This window comes from Rhea pennata, chromosome 6 (assembly GCF_028389875.1).
Source record: "Rhea pennata isolate bPtePen1 chromosome 6, bPtePen1.pri, whole genome shotgun sequence".
Taxonomy (NCBI): domain Eukaryota; kingdom Metazoa; phylum Chordata; class Aves; order Rheiformes; family Rheidae; genus Rhea; species Rhea pennata.
The window spans coordinates 21,367,989-21,392,404 of record NC_084668.1 but is presented as its reverse complement, the minus strand read 5'-3'; the positions used below and the strand labels follow the sequence as shown (position 1 = coordinate 21,392,404).

General features: G+C 38.3%; 1 protein-coding gene across 2 annotated transcripts in view; it reads right to left on the bottom strand.

Annotated features, from left to right (window-relative positions):
• B3GALT1 (beta-1,3-galactosyltransferase 1) overlaps positions 1-24,416 on the bottom strand; it is a 197,749-nt gene that overhangs the window by 90,697 nt on the left and 82,636 nt on the right. For both annotated transcript variants that reach the window (XR_009958757.1, XM_062578585.1), the window contains exon 2: positions 16,956-17,092. The gene's annotated coding sequence lies outside the window, so the exon portion shown is untranslated. The remainder of the gene's footprint in view (positions 1-16,955; positions 17,093-24,416) is intronic.

Sequence of the window (24,416 nt, the reverse complement as noted above, 5' to 3'; positions counted from 1 at the left end):
TATTTTATTTTGAAACCCTAGTGTTGAGCCCTCAGTTGAGAATCATCTTTGATATAAATAACATGATTTAATTTTATAAATAATTTATTAATATAATGATTTGATATAAAATTGCTAGATATAACTAACCAAGTAGATGAAGGAAGGCTTTCTTTTCTAATAACAGAGTATTATGTATGACATTAAATACACTTTTGTATCTTTACATTTTATTTTTCCATTGTCCTTTAAGTAAAATACAATACAAAAAGTCTTTCACAGACATAATTAAGAGTTTCTTTCTGAAATGTAGAAGAATTTTTTGAGGCCAGAGGTATGTATGTATTTCACTTTTTGTGTGGAGGTCATTCAGTTGCTGAAGGTGGCCAGAAGACTGAATAAGTGCTCCTAAGGTGTCTATCTAAGAACTCTATTTTTCATTAGTTTTCTTCCCCATAACTTTTAACTGTTTTCCAGCTGGAAAATGTTGGAATAAAAATGGTAAATGAGACTGTAAAACACAAAAAATACATTATATATAAAATGTAGTGAAAGCATTCAGCTCCACGTTTACATTTTCAGCATTCTGTCTTTCATCATACTGGTTGTCTTCCAGCTTTTGTCACTAAGAAAACAACTAGAAAGAAAATTGCAAAAAATCATAGAATCAGTAAGGTTGGAAGGGACCTCTGGAGATCATCTAGTCCAACCTCCCTGCTCAGTAGGAACACCTACAGCATGTTAGACAGGGTTGCATCCAAGCGGGCCTTGAATATCTCCAGAGAAGGAGACTCCACAACCTCTCTAGGCAACCTGTTCCAGTGCTCTGTCACTCTCACAGTGAAGAAATTCCCCCTCACGTTCAGGCGGAACCTGCTGTGGTTCAGTTTCTGCCCATTGCTTCTTGTCCCGTCACGCGGGGTAACTGGTACCTAGCATTATTTCTCCCTAGGTGCAGGACTCTGCACTTGCCCTTGTTGAACCTCATGAGGTTCCTCTCTGCCCAGCTCTCCAGCCTATCCAGGTCTCTCTGAATGGCAGCACAGCCCTCAGGTGTGTCAGCCACTCCTCCCAGCTTGGTATCATCAGCAAACTTGCTGAGGAGGCACTCTGTCCCCTCATCCAGGTCATAGATGAAAAAGTTGAACAGGATGGGACCCAGTACTGAGCCCTGGGGGACTCCACTAGCCACAGGCCTCCAACTAGACTCCACGCCACTGATGACGACCCTCTGAGCTCTGCCTTTCAGCCAGTTCTCAATCCGCCTCACTGTCCACTCGTCTAACCCACACTTCCTGAGCTTATCTAGGAGGCTGTTATGGGAGATAGTGTCAAAAGCCTTGCTGAAGTCAAGGTACACCACATCCACTGCTCTCCCCTCATCTACCCAGCCAGTCATTCCATCAGAAAAGGCTATCAGGTTGGTTAAGCAGGATTTCCCCTTGATGAATCCATGCTGGCTACTCCTGATCACCTTCTTTTCCTGCATATGTCTGGAGATGACATCCAGAATGAGCTGGTCCATCACCTTTCTAGGGATGGAGGTGAGGCTGACTGGCCTATAGCTGCCTGGGTCCTCCTCCTTGCCCTTTTGGAAGCCTGGAGTGACATTGGCTTTCTTCCAGTGCTCAGGCACCTCTCCAGTTCTCCAGGACCTTTCAAAGATGATGGAGAGCGGCCTGGCAACAACATCCACCAGCTCCCTCAGTACCTGTGGGTACCTCCCATCTGGGCCCATGGATCTGTGGATGTCTAGCCTGCCCAGAAGGTCTCTAATCCTATTCTCCTCAACCAAAGGAAAGTCTTCCCTTCTCTCGACTTTCTCTCTCACATCCAGGCTGCAGGATTCCTGAGGGCTGCCCTTAGCAGTGAAGACGGAAGCAAAGGCGGCATTCAGTAATTCTGCCTTCTCTGTACCCCTTGTCACCAGGGCCCCCACCCCATTCAGTAGCAGGCCCACATTTTCCCTAGTCCTCCTCTTGCTGCTGATGTATTTGAAGAAGCCCTTCCTGTTGCCCTTAATGTCCCTTGCCAGACTCAACCCCAACTGGGCCTTAGCCTTCCTCGCTGCATCTCTACATACTCTGACTGCATTCCTATATTCCTACCAAGTAGCCTGCCCCTCTTCCACATTCTGTGTATTTTTTTCAGTCTGAATTTGGCCAAGAGCTCCTTGCTCACCCATGCAGGTCTCCTGCCCCTTTTGCTGCACTTCTTACTCATAGGGATGCACTGCTCTTGAGCTTGGAGGAAGTGATGCTTGAATAGCAGCCAGCTCTCCTGGACCCCACTTCCTTCTAGGGCCTTAACCCATGAGATTCGAGCAATTAGGTCTCTGAAGAGCCCCGGATCTGCTCTCCTGAAGTCCAGGGTTGCAATCCTGCTTATTGCCTTACTTCTTTCCTGCAGGATCCTGAACTCCACCATCTCGTGGTCGCTGCAGCCAAGGCTACTCCCAACCTTCACATCTTTAACCAGTCCCTCTCTGTTGGTAAGGGCAAGGTCCAGCAGGACACCCTTCCTTGTAGGCTCCTCCACCATTTGTGACAAGAAATTATTATCATCAGTGCATTGCAGGAGCCTCCTGGACTGTTGGTGCCTTGCTGTGTAGTCCTTCCAGCAGATGTCAGGGTGGTTGAAGTCCCCCATGAGAACCAGGGCCTGTGATCGTAAGGTTCCTTCCGGCTGCCTACAGAAGGCCTCATCAACTTTCTCTTCCTGGTCAGGTGGCCTGTAGTAGACACCCACAAGAGTGTCCCCCGTGCTGGCCTGCCCTTTGATCTTTACCCATAAGCTCTCGACTGCCTCCTCCTCCTCCACCCCTAGGCAGAGCTCGATGCATTCCAGTTGCTCTCTCACATAAAGAGCAGCTCCACTACCTCGCCTCCATGGCCTGTTTTTCCTAAAAAGCACATAGCCATCCATGGCAGCATTCCAGTCATGTGAGCTATCCCACCATGTCTCTGTGACTGCAGTGAGATCGTGGCCCTGTGACTGCACACAGATCTCCAGCTCCTCCTGTCTGTTCCTCACGCTGCATGCATTGGTGTACAGGCATTTCGGAGAGGTGGTCATGCCTGCAGGTTTCCCAGGACAGGTGTACGGGAGTCCCCTATAGCCATGTCCCGAACACATCCCCAGCTGCATGCACCTGTTGGAGGCCCCCCAACCCAACTTGTGTTTTGTTGTCTCCCCTGTCTGTATGACACCCCCCCCCAAAGTTCTTTGTTACTGTTTCTCATTTGGAAAGATGCTGGGGAAAAAGCTGCAGCATGTTTCTCTTGTGCTTTCTTTCTGCTTACTTATTTCCAAATGGAAAACAGTCATTGTATTTGTGACAATTGGTCCTTTCTTTCAGGAAGCACTATTACCGAAGAATGATTTTCCAACACAAATGCTACAATTTCTACACTAAAAACCCAGAGGTGTTTTCAACTAGAAATATTTTGTAAAGAAATTATATTCTCAGAACAAAAGAAACTAACTGAAAAATTGAAGATGAGTGCCACTTTGCTGTGATCTAGAGGGTTGTAAAGTCTGCACGAAATAGAGGTCAGAGCTATGACTGTTCTCTTCATTGGTATAAATATATGAAGTTTTACATAGCCAGGATCTTGCAGTACTCAGAAAGCCAAATCTTTATAAAAATTCTAGAAAATGAAGCCTTACGTTTTAAGATTGCCAATACTAATTTTAAATGTAAGATCAGAATATGCCATCCAAAGCGTATGCTAGGTCTCCTTCTCCCTAAAAGTAACAAAATGACCAAAATAATTACAGGCGGTGGAATTTGGTGCAAACTCACCCAATTTCCAAATGTTTTTGCCCATAATATAGTTGTTTTAATGATTTCTTTATCATTCATTCAAATAAAAGTGTGCTGCATGGTTTTGATAACTGAATGAACTACACAAAATTGGATGTTGGCCTTCAGCTTAAGTAACAAATAATACAATGCTACAAGGATGCTTCTTAGAAACTTATCTCCTTCGTTATGGTAAACAGTTGTGTTCTGCATAATTTACTTTAATCTATATTCAAGTTCCATGTTTGCAGAATGTCTTTGTCATTGTGAGAATGACTAGAAAGATAAATTGCAGAGAACATCGTAATGTTGCCCTTAAAAAAAATAAACAATGAGAATGACTAGAAAGATAAATTGCAGAGAACATCGTAATGTTGCCCTTAAAAAAAATAAAATAAACAATAGAACAATATGAAAAGAGATTGGTCTAACTAATAGCAGTTGTGGAGGTAGCATGTAGAAATCCTACTTCTCTTTTTGTGTCACAAGTTAAAGGGCTTTGTTTCTAAATCTTGCTTCCAAGAGGAATTAATGAGTGACCACCAGCCAGTTTATCAGCACTTAATTCTAAGCTTTTTTTTTGTATGGTATTATTTCAAGTATGTTCAGGCCCCCAAGGAACCGGGACACCAGGCAGAGCAGAGCAGATTGTCAGGAGGATTGTACAACAAAGAGCTATGGGTTAGCCTGCTGAGCTGTAACATAGCTGCCCCACCAGGCACTGCAGTAACCTCAGCTCAGCTGTATATAGGCTGAAAAAACAAATGCTGCGAACCTTATTCTTAAATGACTCTGATTTAGTAGTGGTGAATCTGCAACATTTCAGAGGAACTCTTTCTTGTTGACCTGCCAGAAAGTAGCTGAAACCTTACACATACTTTATCCGGGATGCCTAGTCTTACTAAAACTAGCTGAGGGAAAATCTTAGATAGCACTGGATAGATAATGTGCCTTGATGTAATTCACTCTGAAATTTTGTATAGCTGAAACTCCAACCTGTACCTGTTTGCAGAAGAACCATATGGCAACCTCAGGTGTTTCCAAGCCCTGATAAATCGGTGTGCAGTTCTTCTCCTGTTATTTGCAACCCAGTCTTAGAGAAGATAAAGAATTTTGATTCAAAGAAACTGAAAAATACTAGAAGTCAGCTCTTCTATTAGAGCTGGTCAACTGGTTTGCTTGCTTTTTTATACCAGAAATAAATTTTGGGCCAGCTTTTCTCCTTATGAATTCAAGAAGAAGAGCCCAAAGTCAAAGTCAAATCCAAATGAATTAGAAAGAAGGTTTTTTTTTTAAACCCCCCAAAATGTGAGTATATCATACAAATTATTTGTACAGAAAAAGGGAAGGAGGAAGTTAAGGGCCATTTGCCCTATAGGTAGAAAAAAGGTAGCAAAAATTCTCAGCAGAAGCTCTTCCGTGAAGTAAGGAAGATGAAGTGAGAGGTGCACTCAGAATTAAATTAATGGCAGTTAAGCTCCCTGACTAGTATGAGAAGAAAGTATTCTACTCTGCAGTTTTTTTTTTATCGTTATTGGTTGTCAATAATAATCATATCATGAAGCCTACTGCATAGTAGAAGTGATCTATAGCTGGCAGTCATACCAGCTAACCTTTCCAAAGAATACAAAAAACTGGCAATTCCTTTTTTTCTTGAGGTTGCACTATTTCTGTATCAGAAAGAGCACCTGGGAGCTGTTTTGTTTGTTTTTTTGTCTTTTTTACTGACATAACTGTATTTGCCCAAGAGCTTTTCCTGGGAAACTAGTACTAAATTCTGCATTGCTATGAGGATATGATATAAGGATATGACTGTCTGAAATCATATCCCAAATTTAAAGGTAGCACTTAGAGCTGTTAGAGTAACTTACAGTTATTTTGAGAAATAGATATGAAAATAAAAATATTCCTTAAAAAGCATAATAATGGAAGATTTTGCAAGAAGTTGATTGCAGTTTGTCTAAGAACTTATTTAAAATTTCCGCAAACTAAAAAGTCTGAGAAATTTCTAGACCTCCTGTGCAACCCATCAGGCTTCCAGACAAGGGATCCTATGACTCTCACTTCCATTCAGTGAAAATTCTTCAAATCCAAAATGCTACCAGGAAGTACTTCAGATTTACAAAAACAGGTCTTCATGAGATAACTGCTCCTGTGGAGTATTTCCAGTTCTGTTTATCGTATTTTCCAAGGTATCTGGGCATGGTTTACACAATGCATATAGAATCAGCAGTATTTCTAGGCTGCAAGTTTAAATACTAGCTACCCAATTAAGTTTGGGCAAAAGATGACAAAGTGGTCCTAGAGCTTCCAGGATGAAAGAAGTGTTAGATTGCTAGCACTGCCCATGCTCCGAGTCTGGTTACCCTCTCGCGCCGGGCCTGTTAGTGTCAGACAAGGGTGAGCAACATGAGGGGCCAGACAGAACGGGGCATTCCTGGCATTCCTAAATCATTTTGTTGTAGTAGTTTGTAGAGCCTCTTGCAGGATTAGAGCAGGAGATAACCAGCCTTTCTTTGAGAGGAAAGGGCTTAGTCATCTGGTTTGTGTTAGGTGCAAAGAGACAGCTCTGGCCATTGAGGTAACCAGCAGATGTCGAGTGCCCCTTGGAATGTAAGTCAGGCCTGCGACACCTTGGCACAGGTACAAGGAACTGCTGCTTCTAATGCTCAGGTAAAGGTAAAGTGTTTGTGTGTTTTGAGTCTATGTTCTCCTAAGCTAAGAATACAGAATTTAATTTCACTCCTCAGGAGACTGAACTGCAAGTTCACAGAGTAATTAACCATTACCAACTGATGGATGTCCCAGCACTAGAGAGAATGCTGCAGAGTGTATAGAACAATTATCTCCTGCTAGTAAAGCTCTGAGGAGCTCTTCCCTATTTATTAGGTGTAAGTTATAGAAGGTAAGGACAAGTGAGAGAAGGTAAATGCTTGAAACCTATGCACCCGATAAACATAACAACGATGTGAAAAGAGAGGCTCTGACATAGATCCCTGTAGAAAACTCCTTACCATTACTGCACAGTCTCCACTATTGTGAAATGAGAGCAAATACTGAAGAGGCTGAAAATTGTAGTGAAGCTCTTCATGTGACCTTAATCTGTGTGTGTAAAGCAAGAGTACCAGAGAGAATTTTTAACTCAAATTAGTGTAGGCTAAAACAGTCCTTGTTCTCTTGTGATTCAAGAATGAAATCACTAAGTGTTACAGTAACCATATAGCAGCAATAAAGTTTTTTTTTATATATGTATTATTTCCTCTATTATCAGGTTAAAGTCTCTAATAGGTAACATTCACTTGTAATGAATAACTTCCAACTCTAGAAGTCACAGATGTGAGGAAAGGTAAATGATGATCTTTATCCCTGAAGTTAAACATAGTCTTCTTAGGCACAATACATAATGGAGTGGGGGAGTTGTGCCCACCTCACTCCAAAATAGTAAGAGTAGTTTTCTGGACAAGAGAGTACGGTATGCAACATCCCCCTGAAAAGATGGGAGTAGCTAATGCTTTTGCAGCAGAAATTCTGACTGAGTTTACAAAACACAGTCAAACAACCTCAGTTTCATTCTAACAAACTGTATTCACGTGGCCAGTTCCTCCTTTCTGCCTGCAACTTATGTTCTGCTTGGCTTTGCTATCCTCAATACTTGCAGATGCTACTGATAGTAAAAAAACAAACATTTCTTCAAAGCAGCAAACAGCTTGGTCTGAGATTCAACACATCGGAATTGTTGTGTGTTCTGATGAGTCTTATACTATTGAATTTATGTATATGTTAATTACCTAACCCAAGTTCTTTTGTGACCCAAGACACAAAAGTATGCAGAAGCTAGACTCTGCACACCAAAAGGACAACTATTGCGGATCTGATATGCCTAGTTATGCCCTGACTTCATGGCTTTTCCATTCCTCTGATTTTTTTTAGAACTAAAGTCTAATTCCCTTGGTTGTTTTGTTATTGTATTTTGGAAACAGTACGTGAAGAATTCCCAATGCCAATATGGATTTTGCCACAGGATTCTCTTAAAGCATTGTATCTCTCAAACTATTTGTGTCCAAAACCTGAGGTAATTAAGAAAGTGCTGCTAATACACTATCATTCAAAGAATCTAAGTTTCTGAAATGATTCTATGTCCAACATTTTGAGAAAAGGATGGCAAGGAAAATGTAACTTCACTCATAAGAACTGAAACATGAATAAAGGATGAGGGCAGAATATCTCTAAACAATCCTAATCAAATAACTGTTATGGAAAGTAACAATTTAGATCACTCACTAACAGGTTTTCTAATATTCCACTCCCCCCCCCCCAGTTTCCTAAATACCCTAATTACAGCCTAGCAAAAAACTCCAGATTAAATATGGAGGACTAAATATGATCTCCATTACGCATCACAGTCATACATGCACCTGCCAAGATCAACAGCTAGACAGAATGAAATTTAGCCCGTAAATACCGATTCTTCATGAGCCCAAGAAACTGAATTTTCAACACAAAACTTTCACTTATAATGAAAAGTATTCTTCTAATGCTCTAAGCTATAGTAATATTGTCTGTTTTAGAGATGCTTTTCAAGTCACACTACTGAACAGGATCTTACGCACCACTGATACCCATTAGTGTACTGTCTCAGATACTGTGAAAGTAAACTGAGGTTGTTATCTGGAGATCAGTGGAAGTTTGGGTGCAGATCACAGCTGTGAAGCAGTATTAAGGCAAAAGATGTGCAATTGCCTGAAGTTTCAGGAATGCTCTGCATAAGCTTCTCTTCCAGATGCATCTTAACTGCAAATGATTGCAATAAATGTAACAAGAATGACACTGCACGTAACCATGATACTAAATCTAGTCAAATTATTATTGTAGGTTTATCACGCATATGAGTAGAGATTGAGAAGGAATTCTCAAATGAGATAGGCTGAGTTTCTTAAGGGGAAGTCTGAGGCTCACAGTAGAACTTCTGGCCTCATTTAAGTCAATGGCAAAATATCAGTTGACTTCAAGGTACTGGATTTCACCCAGGATACTTATTTCACGTTCCTCATTACTCTCTGGGTACATTATCAAATGCACTGAATGGCTGGAAGAAGCATAAAATTTAAGGAAAAACAATTTAATAAAAGCACCAGGATTTTCATCCAGGAGCCAGGAGGCTATATAGTGTGTGCGGGTGCTGGGTGGCCAGCTTCCTTACATGATGCAATCTTGGAATATTGGAATGACTCAGGGAAGTGGTGTACAGCCCCAAACATTCTTTAAGATTGGGATTGTATCCACCTTTTGACTAGGGTATAAGGACAGGAGACCTGGGGTGCAATCATACACCATGCCTAGCTATCCTGTAGCAGTAGCTTATGTTTACATGTGTCTGAATTGATTAAGAAGCTGAAAAATTCTACACATACTCATAATGGTAATACTGTGCTGCAAAAAATGAGGATAAAGCCATTTGTTAGTGTCTTAATTTATATTTAAGAGTTTGACATCTTTGCCTGGAGAGTTTTACTAGCCTTTTCAGGTGCTGAATAGCTGCTGCTTTTGCTGACTTCAAGTAGCATTACCTTTATGTATACACATGCAAGAAAGAATCTGTGCTTGACTTTTATGGATTATGCTTGATTTTGCTATGTTGTAGTTGAACTGAACTAAGACTGTGAATACAAAGTCTCTCATACAAGAAAGACTCAGTGTGGTTGTGCTTTCAAGAGACTAGGCAGCATAATGTACTTTTATCATTGTTAAAAAATTACCTCAAAAGTCACAGAAGGAATCAGATGTAGTGGACTTCAGGGAAAAGGAATATTCCTGTTCCATATTTAAGGGTTCAGAACATAAAAAAGAAAAATCTCCACTTTTGTCTTGCAAAAGAACTTCTTCAATCCTCAAATGAATAGGCCACCAACCAATAAATTTAATGCTGGAGATGGAAAATATATTGTGGCACTCTTTTTTGTTGGTATTATCAAATCTCAGCATTACTGGGGAGCCGATTTATCTGAATAAGAGATTAGAATTGGATCTACAGGAGCTTTAATGCCTGAATTTGTGTCCTATGATAGAAAGATTAAAGGTTTATTAGATTAGAGCTACATACAAAAGAACTGAATTGCATTTTTGAACTCTGTTGTCCTTTTGTATCACTCCTGACATACATGCTTTATACTTTGTTCTCTTTAATCGTGATTTTATAACTGTGAATTTATTAAACTATGGATTTTTTTTTTCATTTTTTATTTTCCAAACATTTCTAATTAGAAAGAAGTTTCCCAAATTTCTTTGAGAATCTTTCTAAAGCTCTTTCTCCACATTGTTCCCTTTCCTACTGTTTGTTGAACTGTTAGATGAATTGCCGATGTCAATGGCAGACTTCCCAAAGGCCAGAACTTTTACTAGTATGCTTGTATTTTAATGATCTATCTAATAAGTTTGTTAGATTTCAGAGCCTGATATTTTAGTCAAGAAACTTAAAATTTACTCCGGTGAGTTTAAGATTGTCACAGAAAACTTTCCAGTCTCTCACATTAAACTCTGTACCTATTTTTCTTGTCTAATCTTTTGTCCTGTTTTGGTTCAGATTGCAGGTTTTCAATATACTTTGTCTTACACCACCCTTTTCTCTCTCCCCTATGTGTTGCTCTCTGCTAACCCTCAATTCCTTTTGCTTTTCCATTCTTTTTCCTTTCTTTTTGTCTGCAGGAAGTTATTTAGATTAGGATGCAAAGATTAGGATGCTTCTCAGTGCCTGTCCAAAATCAATAGTCTTCCCATTATGGAGTTCCCTTCTTCTCTCCTTGTAATTCTGGAAATGATTCGATGAAACGTTACTGCCTTGTATCTACAGCCCCATCCAACACAGGCAGGAGACTTGTGACGTGGTTGTGCCACGTGCCATACCAGCTAGTTTTTGATACTGAGGAGCTAAAACCTTCACATCCCTTAACTATAGCATCTTACTCATCAAATATTGGGACAAAATCTAGTGGAGGTTCAAAATCATCTTTACAGAGAAAGACTAAAAATCCCTGTACCTTCAAAGGAACAGTAATGCGCAGTTGTCCATTTCTAATATGACTTTAACAATGGCAATTCTCCCGAAAAATACCCATGTCAGTAGTGTGATAACCATTCAACAACAAACCATCGCTGCTGTCATAAAACCGTAAACTGTTATTCAATATACTATAAAATTCAAAATCTAATTGAATGTGCTCGTTTAGCATAGTTTCCATAAGCCATCATTTTTTAATATTGTGAAATGAATGAGGGTTTTGTGGAGCTATTAATTGATACTGACAAGCAATAACCACTGGAATGAAACTCCAATTATGAGCTACAATTAATCACATTTACTGTCAACTTTGATGTCAAAAAAATTAAATAATGTTCTAAACAGTAAAAAGGAATTTATAACTTATTTTTTCATCCATTCTATAGAAATCACGTGGTCCTCAGGTGGGCTAATCAAGGAATTACAAAAGTGCTGTTTTCATTCTAAATGTAATTTTCAGTTTTTTGTATTTTCCAATCTAAAAAAACCCTCCCACCTTGTTTGGATAGAGACTTAGACAACTTTGCAGGTTTATTTTTATATAATTATATACAAATTGTAATCTAGTTATTAGCATGGTGTTATTGCAGACACATGGCTTTAAAAATAGGAAATTGCAGCACTCATCTGAGCACGTAGTTCACTAGTCTGTTCCAGAAAAGCACTTTTAGCATGCAAGCTTGAGCAGGAGGTGAAGTGTTCTGGAGATGAGGATGTAAAAAAGGGTGGTAGAGCCTTCACTGTGGTATCTGAGCACAGAGGAAGTTATTTCAAGCAAAATTAACTCAGAAAGACTACACTGTTCTGAACTTCTAATGTTTAGTTTTCAAAATCTGTTGCTTATTTCAAATAATTGTTTGGGGTTTTGTTTTGTTTTTTAGGAAGAATATTCAAAACACATGCGCATCTTTGAGAATGAAAGGGTAGAAAAAAGCTCAGTACCTTTAGTAGTGATTTAAATAGGCAAATGTACAACATAAGCATTACATTTAAAAGGCAGAGCTTTTAAAATGGAATCTGCCTAGTATGCCACTGAAAATTCATAACATTGTGAGTAACACTGTTGGACCATAAAGGTGTATCATGGTCCTTTACTCTCGAATGATGTTGAGATCTGTTCTGGACTACAACAAATCTAGATCATGCTGAGTGAACAGCTCAGGCTCTGTCAGTGCCTGTCAGCTGTTGATGGCATAAAAAGGGCTTAAGTTTAAAATAGAATAGTGTGAAAACAAGTCTATAATCTGCTGTGAATAATCTCATTAAAAAAAAAACAGTGAAATTCAAAATATTTTGTTTACAATACTATGCTGTTTCCTTACAGTTTCATCCACTTTTTATATTCCATCAAGGACATAAGTCCTCTAACATGAATCAGCAGAGTAGTAATAACATCTGTTCATTATATACTGCGAATATCCAGCAGAGCATCTTTCTCAAAGAAGCATATGAGAACTGACAGTTAAATAGATGTCACAAGAAACCCTAAAATAGATACAGCAACTGTATTTCCTTAACCCTTAGGCACCTCCAAAACATATGATAGTTAGATGTTTTTCAAGTTCACTAAAGGTGTATTTAAAGAATAGAGTATATAAGTGCCTTCTGAAATAAAAGTTAAATGATCAAACTAAGAATTTTACAATTTCAGTTTATATGACCAATATTCCAAATTTTTAAATGCTGTCTCTTCACCAAGACCTGGGTCAGTATAGCTGGTGTTAAGCTTTTCTAATGCATAACATACTACATACATACTACATAGTATGTCTTGAAGATTCTGTCCTCTCTGAAATTCTCTTAAGACGTTGTCGCCATCCCTTCCTTGGCTATTTAAAAATTGTAGTTAGATAAAAAAAATCTCATTTGTGTTTTTCCTGCTAATGTAAGTGTACATTTTTACTGTGAAGCATAGCAAACTTTTTGCCCTTCTGTATTATCTTAAACTAACTGAAGACTCTGAAAGCGTACATATCTCACATAATCAATAATTGCTCTAATACTGTCAGTATCAGTTAATCAAAAATTAACTAGTTAAATCACCAGCAGAAAATTTTCAAATGTCATGAGAAAGCTTCATTGGAGAATGCTTCTTTCCTTGACCTAAACTCAAAACCTCTTTCATTTATTAATTTTTTTTGTTTGTTTTGCTGAGTGGTTCAATGTGAAACTTAACAGTGAGTTAAATTACTAAAAATAATAGTAATAATAATTACTATATTATGATGAGATTTTTAGTTTGAGATATTATTTCATTCGTATTTACACTCCATTAAATTAAAATTAAACATTTTTTGTCTTTTTAGTAGAATTTAAGTATTTCAAAAAAGTTATTTTTTCATTACCAACTCTCATTTCTACACTTAAAATTCTTCATGCAATAAAACATTAATTTATGCTTGTTGTCAAGGTAACAGAGTTTATCAGAAGAAGAGAAATCGTAAAATATGTAAAATGTAGATGCAAATTCACTATTTATTAGGCTAGATAAATACTCATTCTGTCAAACACTAGTTATCTTACATTAGTGTGGAATTGAATACAATCTTCTAGGGAAAAAGAAAATCCAGAATCTTTACAAATATTACTCTCCTGTAATATTATGTAGCTTTCCTTTAATGAAGAGGGTGAGAGAGAAATGGTGGCTAATACAGCAAGTGTTAACAAGATACAGTCTTTGAACTTGAACTGTCAGCCAGCGCACATTCACGATCCTTCTAACTTCAAAGGGAAGAACTTCCTTGAGTGTGACAGTGTGAACAAGCTTCCTTCTTCCTTCCTCCCTCCATCCTTCTCTAAACACCCTTTATCTCTCACAGAAAAACGACCCTCAGTTACTGACTTCAGTCATTTTTACTGCAGCCTCTTTTCATGGCTGGAACAGAGGATTTTGTGTGGACTAAGCAGGAGTGACATTAGGACTGAACGGTGTGAAGGCTTCTTAGTTGTTAATACAGAGCAGGACGTGTCATGAGTTGCTGCTAACATTAGCTGAGATATGGAAACGTATAAACCAGTCTGCAGGGCAGTGGAGTTGAGCTGGTCCTGGCAGCACGCGGGCACATACGTCTGTGCAGGAGCCTGCCCTGGCAGGGGAAACAGTACGCAGGAAGGAGGGGCTGGTAGTCAGCGTAAGGATGGCAAAGCCTACGAGGGCCACGCAGCCGTGGCCCTGTGTTCGTTTAACGGGGAGGCCTAGTGTCTTTAAATGACATTGAGTCTCTCTGATGTTTTTTTTTTTTAATAGTTGTCTTCCTCATAGCTGGTAAAAGCTAACATGAGGTAGAAATACAGAATACCTAACAGGAAATACTAAGTTTTAGTAGAATTTTTCTGATGTATTCCTGCTGAATATCTACGTGAAAGGAACCATCTTCCCCTTTTTTGGCTGCTCATACTGAACACCTGAATAGGTGATAGCTTTGAAGATGTGATCTGAAGTACTGCACAATTAGCATGAATAATTTTATAAGAGATCTTATAATGATTCATCTAATGGACTACAATGTTTCAAGCCAAACTATTCCAAAAAACAGCAAGCCTGTAAATTTCTGGTATTTGGTATCATAAAGTCTTTCACTTAAAATTTAAGTTATGACTGAATAATAGCTCTCAGAGAGTGAGATGACCTTGGCTGGAGCTTGCTTCAGAGTCTGTGTGCACCTCCGAGTGTGGGACTGGAGAGCGGAGGGGTGAAAGTCAGTTTATTGGCATGAGGGGAATTGAATGTGCAGGCAGAGAATGCCAGATGGAATAGCAGGCATTTTCAGGAAAGTAACTGCAATGAAAAACCTTGCATGAATTTTGGATAGATTAACAATAATTTGCTTTTGAGTTCTGATACATTACAAAAGGAAGGTGGTTCTGAAATTGAGGTCTGGAGAGCTTGTTTGTTTTAGGAGTTTTTAAGCCCTTTGAAAAGGCTCACTTGTTCTGATTTATAACTGCCACAATTAATTTAGGATTCTTTAACTGTTTTCAGCAAGTGCTTTTCCCCCTAATTATTGTTCTAATCATTCATTTGATTACTTTGTTATAGCTGTGCATCTGAATTCTCCTTTTGGAGATCAGTGGTTTAATGTTTTTTCCATCTACCCGAGAGAATCTGATGTAAAACTGTATTATTGTATTGTGTGCAGAACTGTACATAGTGTTTGCTGACTTTTGAGTCAGTCTTCTTTGAGGCTGTCTGTAGGCTTTTATGTATGGTAGCTGGCAATTTCTTCCCTGTTTAAATATTCCTGATAAGAGTATATTACTGTTTAGTAGCTGGAGAACATTATAGTGCACATTCAGCTCTCATTCTTTGTTCCATCTCCATTTTGGTTACAGACCTTATTGCTATAATCAAGAACTATACAATTTCTGCTTATTATTCTATATACCTTGAGTATGTTTTGTTCTGTTTCACTTTTAGCACACTCCCCAAGCTAATACACAGTAACAGCGTGCCATATGGCAAATGGAATCAGCTGTAACTCCACACAGCACCTTTTCTCATGTGGCTGTTTACAATATGACATTCCCGAATTTGTAACTGATGAATATTGCATCTCCTAAAGAAACTCTGGCTGGCTGTATTATGCTGCTTCTCTTGTTGCTACCCTGAGCTTTTTTTTGTAAAAATACAGCAGCTCTCATTTTGCAGAAATCAACAGTATACAAAGAGAGAGAATGTCTCTATATGTGGTAATCTTACTAAATGGCAAAAAGTGCAACAGTATTTGCATAATCGTGAACAGTGTAACATGTAATTGCTGTGATGTAACAGTAATAATGAATTTTACGTAGTTTGGGAGGCTTGACTAGAGATTTGGGGATTTTATTCGAATATTTGGGGGTATGGTATTTTTTCTGTAGAGCTCCTTGTGATTTATAGAATGTGTTAGTAAAATAGTAAATTCCATAGGCTTGGAATCTGAAACATGCTGTCTGGAAATTAATTAGAGGTAGCTCTAAAAAAGTTAAGCGTAACACACAGTCATTTGGTAGGAGTATTCAGTGCTTCTCCTGTAAGGCTGGACTTTACAAAGAATTCTATTTTGTGGCCTAAGTAGAAGCAAAAAGCTGATGCTGTAACTCTGGGGAATGTCACACCCTGTAACGATCCATTTTTTGATACTTGACGCCTCTTGATTTATTGATATTGGTTTTAGTCTTGTTAGGAGAAGGAGGTAGGGATAGTGTAGGCAGACAAATGATGGATATATAATACTGTGAATATTTTTTCCATTTTACGTTTGTGGCAAAAATTTTAGTTTCCATCGATTCTAAAATTAAGTTATATCTAAACATTTAAGAGTGTTTCTGTCACAAGCAAGTGAAAAGCATCATGCAGCATACAGTTTGCTTAGCTTCCGAGATTGTTGTAGGCTGCAGAGAATGTACTGTTGCCATCAGTTTTATTGTTCCTACTGCATCACAACAAATGGTAAAGAAAATTTTGATTCCCCAAAATATGGGAACAGGAGAGCAAAGGATGAATTGTTGCTCCTTGTTTCTCCAACTTTGCTCCTTGGCAAGTATATTTTTACTCTCTTTGAGTCAGGCTTAAGTGCTGAAGTGTGCTCTAGCTCTAAATGAACACCCCACTTGTCATCAGTGTGTAAAAAGGGAGAGGTAGGTCATGCTGCTCTTGCTTTTCTAAAGCAAGTATGTGATGCCAAGAGAGCTAGGTACTAGGATGGAATAGTTTAAGACTTGAGAACTTTGAACCGATTTATTGAGAAAGAATAGTAACACATGTGGCAAAGCTCTCTTTTACTCCCCTGTAAAAATATACTTGTTTGGTTTTCTCTATCAAACAATAATAGCATTTCATTTAAACATAAAATGGAGTGGATTTTATTAAAAAAGAGGTTTATGTCAAATGCTGTTACAGTATTTGTACTGAAGGTAATGACAATATTGCTCAAAAGGGAAATTCATTGTGCAAGTAGGTTTAAGTAGTGTGTGTGATGTATATAGATATGTGTGTATGTGTGGGTGTATATATATTATATATAGACACATAGCAGTAATTCTCAGAAGTATTAGAAGGGGCAAGATAAGCATCGCTATTTCATATAATTCTTTGCATACTTTACATCTTTGTAGAGAATCACTCAAATTCCTTACCTGATTTTCAGAAACTCTTCTGCCCCTTCATCCTTAATTTCTTTTGCATGCTCAACTGCATCATATCCATTGCCATTTTCCACTGCTGCCTTGCTCCCGTGTCGTATTAAACCAGTGCAGATTGTATATTGATAAACCTGTATTGACAAATATCCATAAGTTATATATAGGTAAATGACAGGCTTATTTTTATTACTCTTCTGTCTTGCATGAACACCAAGATAAAATGAGAGGTTGGAGGTCAAGTTTTGATGCAATAACAAGCTTGTACAGGTAAACAGTGATGTATTTTTATATTGCTAGTCACTTAAATCCATTCACAGTGTGGATTTTCACTCAACCCGTATATGTAATTTCCTTTTTTGAAAAAAAAAAATTGGCAACAAGAAGATACCTGAGTAATGGAAGTGTTTTACAAAACAAAACATGCAGGCTTAGGAAAAACAGAAACTACTAGTGTTTGGGAAACTCTTCTTCTGAAGCCCAAGCAACATCTTCAGCATGACCAGTCACATTTAAAAGGGCCAAAGGCCAGCTAAATTGCAGCATTGATCTGTTTCCTTTTAGGCCTAATCTTGAAGTTCATTACATATCCATGTTGTGATGCCTCTGCAGCACTCAGTGATTTTCATGGAATTGTGCTGAGGCTTGCAGGAATTCTCCCTGTGCTGGGAATTGCAAGAGTAGGGGGAGGCTGGTCTGTCTCCTTTTCTGTTTTATCATTCTTTTTTTTTTTTTTTTTTTGCCAGAACCCTTAGGCCTCCTTTTCCCACCTTTGCTTTTGAATGGAGAACTAGGCTTTTAGGCATAAATTTGTAAATTAAAATTGTATTGTTCTATTTTATTAACTGACCCTCTTGGCTGTTCCCGGCAATCTCATTTCTAATGCTCTGACTTCCTTAATTAAATCCAAGATAGTTATAAACACCTGTATAGGGAATTTGATCACAATTATTTGAGATGACATATTTTTGTCATACAGGCAGGTATGAAAAATAATTAACTCCTCTGAGATGTTTAATAAAAGCTAAAATTTGGAAACATTTAAAAGGTACCAAGGAATTTTAATTAAATTAAACTGCAGACTCCTAGGACAGCTTTTCTAAAGTTAAAAGTATATCTTTAAAACAAGTTCTGTATTCACGGGGGAATTACTTCCTTCAGAAGGACAATGACAGTATTTGTTGGCTTTTTTTCATGTAGGCTTTATGTAAGTACCAAGACAAAAATTATGGAAGTCCTTAAAATGGCTTCTGCCCCGTGACAGAGACGGGCCTGCTCTTCAGTGCCTTGCGGGCTGCATCCAAGGACTTCCGAGCCTCTGCCTCGGGCTGCCGGCCGCACCGCCTCGCTGCCCTAGGGACGCACCAGTAGAACAGGGTGGCCAAAACCCCGAATCAAAATGAACCTGCACAGCTTATCAAGAGCAACATTTGCACCGGGAATTGTTTTACTCCCTTTGTCTCACTGCCAAAAAACCTTACGTATAATAAACACAGACATCGATTGGGCAAGTAACAGTAACATCACTTACTGCAGCTTTGTGATTAATTACATGTTGATGTACTTTAACATGTTACCGGCATTTCCTCAGAGCATGCCACATTTCATTAAGGTGCCCAGCTTTTCCTGGGGAAGATATTAATCAAAATAGTTGATCATTTGCCTGGAAATCCATCAATACACCCAAGAACCGTGTTATCTGTGCTCAGTTTGCAGAAGGCACCAGTTGCGTCCCACGGCGCCTAGGAAGGCCGAGGGAGGCTGCAGCTGAGAAGTACGTTGGCTTTTGACAACTACCTGCTGCCACTACGTTTAGGTAGCTGTAAGACAGACAAACCTGCTGGAAAAGGTGGCTATGTATTGTGATTCTAGGGGACTGGGGGCAGTGGTGACTACTGGTGACAGACAGCAAACCTCTTAAAATCTTGAGGAAAATTGCTTTATGGTTCCTATCAGGATGACATGTACAAACACAACCCCAGCCGGGAACCAAAACCAAAAAGCAGAAACTTAAGACCAGAAGGGTATTGGGACAAGATCAAGTAAAAAATTCCCCCTTCTCCCCTCATACCTTTACTTCCTTTTGGTGGGAAATTGCATTGGAAAATAAAACTATTTTTCTCTAATGATAGCACAGTATTCTGAAATTAAGCACAGCAGGTAGAAATTTCCTGCACAGACTTTGAAAGATATTTGCATATTCATGTGCTGAAATGTTTTCTAGCTCTGACAGTTAACTATTCTAAGCGGAAAAGGTAAATGCTCTGCTGTTGCTCATTCTCTGCCAAGTTCCCTTTTTAAAACTAGCCCCCAATTTTGAGGGCTGTATCCTCTCATCTCTATTATTTTTGCCATCATGCTTTATAGCAGACTACTAAAGATTTCCAGAGCAAGATGCTTTTGTCTTTGAATCAGATAGCAGCATATATGTGTATTTTCAAAAAATTTTAAGAATGGGAAAAGAGATACTTCTTTGCGGAAAATACTTTGGTCCCTCATTACCTCCCTCTGTATTGCACCAGGAGACCTCTGGGCTATCTTGGGAAAGTACCTTGAACATATTTCAGAAGCAAAATCTAAACACTGGCAGCGAAGGTCACTTTATGCAGATGTTGTTTCCTCAGTGATGACTCTTCATCCCTGATGACTCAGGGAAGACATGATAATTTGGGAAAATAAGCGGAGTACCCTGCCCTTCGGTTCTTTTCTCCAGAGCACATACATCCCCAGGCAAGCAGGATTAGGACAGAATAAAAGGTTCGTTTCGGGGGGAGCTCCTTTTGAATTACGGTCAATGTATCACTGCTGAAAATGGCAGAGATAAAGCAGAGCTATAAAAGACGCTTTTAGGTAGAGGGAACAGCCATCATGCCTAACTCAAAATTGTATTCATCCTCCTTTTACAGCCCACCTGTCAATCCTGTTATCCTTGTCTAGAAAAAAATTTACAGTAACAGTCTCTGCTACAATCTGTTTCCATGGTAACTTGGTTCTGTTTTAAAACCTTTATGTAAAAGTGGCTTGGGTAAAACGATAATGTGCTGGAGTGCTTGCCCATACCTGAACTACAGTATACCTTTTCCATTGCTCCAAAATATTCTGATAGCAGTGGCATTGCATTTGCCACAGTTCCTTTAGCTCCTACTCTTTGTCTCACTAAGAAACCAGCTCAATTTCTTTACCATCTGGAAATCTTACTTCTTCAGAGACATATTAGAGAATTCAGGTACTGACCTGTACACATAATACTGATTACTTCTTTGTGTTGTCTAAAATCTCATCTAGGAAAAAACATAAAACATTAAATATTCTTAAGTACTTCAGAGACAACAAGTGCAACTATAAGAAAATCTCAGAATTTGTAAGGTGAATCTGACATAGCTCTTACAAGTACTCTGAAAACTTGCTGTATTTCATAGAAGATGACAACTTCTTTGTGGTACTGAAAGCTCTTAAATTTCTATACTAGGTCTGTTCTTCTCTTTTAAGTTATATTGAGTAGTTTAAAATTCATAGAGGAGGTCTTTTGTTCCAGAAGAAGTGCTGACAGAATTTACTACAAATATTTTCACACTGCTAAATCTTCCAGGCACACATGCCAAAGCCTGCTGAATGTAGGCTATGTACACGCCTCTTAATTTACAACTGCTTTTGTCCGAAGACTTGGTAAAGAGCTCAGATTCTGGCATGGGGCAAAGCAATGTTAGTCTCCTGTGATGGGTGGATGTCCAGCTTGGGCCTATTCAGCATCTTAAATAATAGCAACAAGGCCCTGTTTGCACTACGTCCCATAGCTTTGCTGAGATGGGATGCCACCTTCTTGCCCTTGGCAATACACAGAAGGGCAGTGCTCACCAAGTCTTCCCTGATGTCTTTTTCTCATTTTTGGATGCAAAGTATATTTATGCTATACTCTTCACTTTTGTATAGGCTAAACCTTGATTGTCCTCTACTGGTACATTACATAATATGAACACTTTGAAATCCAGTTGCAGTATAAAACAAAAAAAATCCAATGTCCTCATCCCAAACCAAGTGTATGAATGTAACAGAAGTCAGATTTAGACCTACATCATTCCTCCCACAACAACTTCAAAATCCAAGCTTTCAGATGCATTTTTCTCCACCTCTCCATAGCATGTTTTTCTAGCACTCTCATTTACCCCTTACGTCCTAACACTGTGCTATCGATACTAATTCCTGAGGGCTGGGCATTGTCAAATCCCAGTATCATTAATCTCCTGAATCCCTCTCATCAGTCATGACAATAACATCCTCGTCCTACTCCTGTGCATCAGGAAAGTGTGACCTTCTCTGACTGATTCGGGCAGACTATTCTTAATTGAACTATGCTTTTCCAGAGGGCATTTAACTTTTGCAGAATGATTTTTTTCAATAACTGATGTCCAACCAACTGGTCTCTAATTTCCACATGAAAGAATGAGGAACTTCTGATGCTTTGTCTATTGAAAAAAAAAAAAGTTACTTATTTTTAACACTTTGAACCTCTTTCTAACTTAACTATTGTAAGGAAGACTGAGAAAGCTGCAATGTAAGTAAGTACCCGAAACAGAAAATAGAAATTAAATTGTGCATATTTTCTGGTCAGTTGTTAGAATTTTACCTTGTTTTACTCAAAAATTTGCTTTCTCCGTTGTGATGTTTATAAAGCTTTTCAATGACACTACATAAACATGAATCTAGCGTAACATATTATTTTTAAAAAGTTTGTATTGGCTACCAGATCACTCAGTTTCTAGAAAGAAATGCAAGTTTCTGGTATTACTTTTAGAAGTGTTATATAAGCAATTCATTTTCATCTGTGTGCTGAGAATCTGAGCTTTTGGATTTTTTTCATAAAATTCAAACTAGCTTGTTCCATTTCCCACCCTCCACTCCTTAGAAATGTACAATTTGAAGAAAGCACAAAATTGGCCTGAAGAGCTCAATTTGGGCTCTTGAGAACATTTGACATCCACATATTTCCTTTTATAAAGGAATAAAAAGAATTAACATGTTTTAAATTACCAGTGTGAGAAGAATCAGCTAGGGAGGTGTCTTAAATAAACATTATAAATATGGATACCTTTTGATTTCTAAAGCTAATATGTGAAAACTAGCAGCAACAAGAAGAGCAGGGTTAAGCAATGAGGTAACATTGACACTGTCAGTCTGAAACTGGCATTGCTATAGAAAACGATGGGAATACTAATCTGTATATGGAAAATACTGTGAATTGCAAGTTACGTGAGTCATAGACACGTATCTGGCCTGTGCACCAGATCTGAAGTCGTGAGTGCCTTATAGATAAATGCACTTTTAAACTAAAACTAAATAGCAAATATTTGTTAATTTTTGCTAAGATTTCATTTTAATTAATCAAAACTTTCTTACAGTAATAGTATTAGGATAAAACCCAAAGTTTTTCACAAGTCTTCCCAGGAGAACTTGTGAACTTCCCTAGCCAATTCTATTTTTATCCCAAAACTCAGGTACAAAATTAGGACACATTTAACATTTAAGATAATGTAACATATACACAGTTTATCTTAAAAAAAAAGAAAAAAAAGAAAACAAAAAAGAAAACAAAAGCCTGTGAGAAAGCTACATTCTCCAGAAAAGCAGTAGCCAAAATACATAGTAGAGAGGTGGCTTGCTAATCTGAATCTAATAAAAATTAGTGGGAATTTGTATTCATTTGTAATCAGCTTTTTTAATTTTTGTTGAGCTATTTAATTTGGAGAAGAGAAGTCAAATGACAGACATTTTGGTTCAAGGGTTTTAATCTCAATTACACGAGTTCAGTTCCACTTTATTAGCACAAAATTAAAAAAAACACAGTAATACTGCTTAGATTTAATGTAGTCTATTCCTTGCTAAACTGCAGCTTTTCAGTCCTACAGTAATACATATTAGTAACAATTAATTAGTAACAAAATTTAAAATTGAGAAGGCAAGTTAAAAAAACCAAATCATGAAGCAAATGCTGCTCTTTTAAATGTGGTTATTCGTTTTTTTGGGGGGGCTTTTTGTCTCTCATATTTGCTTTTCATCTCTAAGACCATTATGCTGAGGAAGCCTTTTGTAGTTATTTTTGCAGTATTTTTGTGTCAGATCCCCAGATGATGTAAATTAGGTACATTGACTTCACTGATACAGTATGGATTTACACCGCCGTGGAATGGGGAGCATCTACGTGTAAAGCATATTGCAATATGCTTTGCATAAAGGCTTTGTCAGAATTTAGCAGAGATTATCTAGCTGCATGAGCAAGTCAAATTACTTAGTATCTGGGACTGAGGATTCTCAGCTTAGTAGGAGCTTCGCCGTTGCCTTCTCTGGAGCTAGTCACAGCACCTAATTTAGGTTTCTAGGTTAGATGGACAGGAGATCAATGCCTGGCAGCTCTTTGTTAGAAACCAGGAGAATTTTGCAGATAAGCAGGAAAGGATTGGGATTCAACCCAGTCTCTCAGGACAGTGTCACTTGCCATTCAAACGTATGTCGTGTCTGGCTAGTGCAAATAGCAGGAAATGTTTAAATAGAGGAATGGAGAATGTTGGAGCATGATTACTGCATTCAGCTACAAACTTCTAGGCAACAAAAAAAAAAAATGATGAGAGATCAAAACTTTTACTTATTTATTTATTGGTCCAGATCAGCAAATATAAAGATGGGACATACCTACAACAGCTTTAAGGAATGTTCTGCAAAAGATTGTTTTATCTTTCTTGGTTAACACACCTTCAGAATACATAGAAAGGCTTGCAGAGGTTTTGCATAAGCTCAGAGTAACCAGCAGTCCTTGTGGAAATTGAAAAAGAATCAAGCCAATATTCATAATTTTTTTGCGCACTATTACATGAAAGTAAAAATGAGATTTATCTGACCTATAGCTTTTAAGCATTCTTGCCTTAAAAGGCATGATGCTCTTTAGTGTTTGGCTCCAGGACTGTAACAAAACACTTACAGTCACTGACAAGAGATGATTTCTTGTGGGGTCCATGGTGACATAAATCACAGTACCTCAGTGATCTACATTAAGGTATTAATAACTTGGCTCTTTAGTCAGATTCAGGGTGTTCTCTCACTCCCTACTCTGCCTTCATTTCCTTGGTCAGAGAAGTGTACGAAAGTGTTTCCCTAACTAAAAAATTTGTTTAAAAACTAACATTCATAACTATCTCACTGAATAATCAACTCCAGTCCTGCTTCTTAAATTGGGATGCTCTTTTCGTGGACTAGGGTATGAAAGAAATGTATTTTCAGGACTCTCCCATTGCAACATAATGTAGTTATCAGAATCCAGCCTCACTGTATTACACAGATGGTATTGGATTGGATAGCCTTTGCCTGTACTACATACTAAAACTGACTTCAGAAAACTGCATGTGTTTGTGTTAGTAGTTTGTAGTAGATATCTATTCTACTTTTTACTGGATAATAATACAGAACTTC